The following is a 3,944-nucleotide window of genomic DNA, read 5'->3' on the forward strand; positions in this document are numbered from 1 at the left end:
CACGGAACACCACACACCCACTCCACTCCGCTCCGCTCCGCTCCCCTCCCCCGTCCAATCGAATGCATCCCCTGTGACGAAGCCATTTAAGGCCCTCGTATACCAACACTCGTCCTCCTCAACCACTCCCCCACAGCTTTTCCTCCTCCCTCCTCGTAGACCCGACAAGAGTCATTTAAAGATAGAGAGGAGCAGTTTCCTAAGAACAGTGGTCTATGTTTCGGATTCCGCGCACACCAACAGAGACAGAAGGACGTCCCCTCTCTACTACTGTTACGTATAATAGTGGTACTATATCACACAACACATGTATAGCCGCGATGTTGTGTAGGTGCAGAGGTAGGAGCTGACCTTTACGTCTTGTTGCGTTGTGATGGCGCGTTGATGGATGGATGGATGGATGGATGGACGCATACATGGCAGCCACGCACATTCATTGTTTCTTCTTTTCTGCAGTGCTACGTATGCTAAGTACTCGAACAATAACTTGTGTGAAAGCCAATCATCCATAACTCTCCACCACCTACCTTCTCATGCAAGACTTGGAGACGACGAATGTGAAGATTCCCAAAGCCCTGTAAGTGCATTTTGACTGCGTCTGGTATGGATTCATACTAACATGCATATAATTTGAGGATGGAGGCCCAGTGGTCATATGAAAAGCTTCAGAAGAGATCTGAAGGCCCAAAGCCCGCACATACTAAACCATGCATGGATAGGTGAAGGTGTTGTACCTCACCCTCTTCCATGTCTAGGGTTTCTGCTGGCCTCTCATTCCTCAGCTGCCTATCAATCACCCACCGTTCTGATCAAAGTAAACGGTAGATGAGGGACCACCACATCCCAAGGATTACATCTGATAGAGAGAGAGAGAGAGAGAGAGAGAGAGAGCTGTCTGAAACCCAGCTGGAGGTTTGGGCCACCTGCTGCTTAATTTATTGTGTCTTTACTCCTCCCCTCCTCTCCCATTCCTCCTTTTGCTATTTATCTTCCCCTTCCCAACAACAACACCAAGTACTCTCTCTCTCTTTCTCTCTCTCCCCCTCCCTCTGTCTCTCGCTGGTAATCATGTCAGCTATCATCGCTCACCACCCTCGCTCAGCGAGACTTGAGGGGAAGAAAGAACAAGAAGCAGGAAGCTTTTCCTTTGCGGGGAATGTTGTCTGGGTCGAGGAATCTACCAAACTAGAGAGATAGATGGATAGATCTGCTATCTTCTTTTCCCTTCTTTTACGTTTGGTGATCTCGGACCAGGCTTCATTCCCCCCAATCATAGCTTCCGTCTTCGGCAATCATGAGTTTTCCGAGATCCATGCACAGGTTAGGTCTGCAATCAACCGTAGAGTTTTTTGGGTTGTGATGATCTGCTCTTTGCTTTCTTTTAGCTAACTTGGCTTCGTTGTTTCTCGACGATCCACCGCGGAGGAGAGAGGAGAAGCAGATTGGTGTAATGATGATGCTTCTGTCTTTCTTTTGCCGTTCTTCTGAACTGACAGGACCACCAAAAGGGATTCATCATTATCTTATCATTACCACCGCAAGCCATCTCTCCCTTCCTCTTTTCTTCCCCGGATCTACCACCACACCTCAACATAGATGACCCTAAGCCTCGATGATCTCGTCAAAGATCGTCTTGTAAGCTCTCGTAGATCTTCTCCAAAGATCGACAGTCATCTATCTGTATGTTCACTACCACATGTAGGTTTGTCGATCACATAACCTCTTGTGGCCTCCTCACATCATCAACCTTCTTCTCACATCTCTCTCATCCACTTCTTTTCCTGCTCATTTTCATCTTTCTCATGCCTAAAGAAATGATATATCATACATATATCTCGTTCTCTCTAACCCCCTGAAAACCTGCAGATCCATATGTCCGTTCTTATATATAGATTCTGTCCTTCATTTCTGATTCTCGAGTCACGTTTCAGATGGGTCTGTATTGATCGAAAACTAGGAGATGTTACCCTACTGCTCCATGCTTCTGTCTTGATTTTGACCTTGTAGCATCATGAACTAATGTTGCAGTTTTCACATGCTATACTTCGTTTTCCAAGAACACTGAAATGTAGGGTTGAAGATGATGAGCAAATAATGTTATCAGATCTGTGGTCAAATCTCTTTCAGGTACATGATCTTCTAAGCACCTCTTTGTCCCGCAATCGACTTCTCTGACAGACCACACGATCTGATATTAGCTAATATTAAGTGTCTTGGAATTCTGTGTGGGAGATGTTGGGCATTATCAGCACCAGTTACCCATGAATCACTATCTTCATGCATCAACATGCATGTAGAACAAGTGCACTAATTCTGACACCACACCTGCTGTAGTTTTCGTATGATTATAATCAATGGGTTCCCAACAAATGTAAGAGCTGAGAGGGCATGTGTGGTATTCGACATGTAGCTCCTGGGAATGGTGTCTCAAAGGGAGGACTGTGGAACTACAGTGGAAAGAAAGACACGTCCTGTGCTCATGGCCAACCTAGGGTTTAGGCCTATGGAGTTGTTATTAGGGTTTATTGGGTGGGGGAGGAAAAAGAGGGAGGACCGAACCCACCCTCAATAAGACTGTGTCGACCTCTCTCGTTCATGCATTGGATCCCATCTCTCACTCACATCACCTGACAACCTTTCTCCTGGGAACCCTCACCCTCTCGCGTCCAACTCAACTCAGGGAGGAAGATAAATGCTTTGTTGCTAAGCACGAGGGCTCGAGAAGACCACCTTGGAATCTAGTCCTCGGTCACCAACGACACCTATGTTGTGAACCGCATAGATATGTAGATTAGGAAATGGATGTTCTTCCATGTGCTAAATCATACGTCTAATTCATATAAACCATCGCATGACATCCAATCTCAAACGCATATTAGCATATACGTTCCTGCTATGGAATCGTATGACGGTCTCAGGCATCCATCTCTCACTCGGGCTGCTGCTGCTGCTTCACCTCTTGGACGAAGGCCGAGAGACGGGGAAACCGGAAAGACCTGCCGATCCCCACCGCGGACTTGAAGTGGATCTTGTCTTCCCCCTCGTGGATGCTTATTTCGGCGACGATGGGCACCCACAGCAGGAGGGACCCGCTTGCTCCTCACCCCCGTCATCTCTCTCGTCCGCCTCCTTCACCCACCCGCACTCCTCGAGGTTCCTCACCGGGAGGACGCGCTTGCTTCCTCCAGCGTCGTGACCGCGTGCCGGTAGCATTCCGCCGTTCCGTGAATGATCTCGGCGCCTTCCCTCTCCTCGTTGGTGATTACAAGGGAGCCCACGACCGCTGCTTGGCCTTGGAATGCAGTCCTTCGGTGGTGGGAATTTAAGCAAACGGGTTGAGGGAAGTTGAGCTAATAGCAGCAGTTTGGTCTGTCCAACTCTAAATTGATGCAAGGCGGGAGAACGACAAGCCATGATTCAAGAGTGAAGGTTGCGATTTATGAGTGGATTTCTAGCAAGCATTACAAACATCTTTCCATCTCAACTCTTGTTGATGTGCGGCAAGCACCCTTTTAATTCCACCGCGCAGTTCATTGCATCCAATGACAACTAAAAGGCTCTCTCAATGATCGAGAATATAAATAAGCAATAATAATATTAATAATAATAATAATAGGCTATTTATTGTACCTTTCGTTGTAGATATTAATTACAAAACAACACAAGATTCCATAGCCATGTTCTGCCATAATATATGCATGCCACATATCCGATCCACACATGTATAAAAGTACTTGTGTTCATGTTTGGGATGATCAAATCTATAATAATAAACTTTCAGCAAATACATCTATTTATTATAATATAAATAACAAGACAAATATATTTAATAGTTTTTCTTCAAATAACAATCAACACAGCAGACATGAAGATGAACTAATAATGTGCAATAGAAAAAAAAAAAAAAAAAAAGGTTATCATGGGTTTTGCAGTAGAGGGGAAAA

The 3,944-nt window shown here is 45.7% G+C and overlaps 1 long non-coding RNA gene across 1 annotated transcript; it reads left to right on the top strand.

The window, feature by feature from the left end:
• Positions 1 to 998: 998 nt before the first annotated feature.
• LOC135638632 (uncharacterized) lies at positions 999 to 3,543 on the top strand. Its single transcript, XR_010496683.1, has 2 exons — positions 999 to 1,320; positions 1,429 to 3,543. It is a non-coding gene; the product is annotated as an uncharacterized LOC135638632 (long non-coding RNA).
• Positions 3,544 to 3,944: the final 401 nt, after the last annotated feature.

The sequence above is a fragment of the Musa acuminata genome, chromosome BXJ3-5 (genome assembly GCF_036884655.1).
Source record: "Musa acuminata AAA Group cultivar baxijiao chromosome BXJ3-5, Cavendish_Baxijiao_AAA, whole genome shotgun sequence".
In the NCBI taxonomy this organism is placed as follows: domain Eukaryota; kingdom Viridiplantae; phylum Streptophyta; class Magnoliopsida; order Zingiberales; family Musaceae; genus Musa; species Musa acuminata.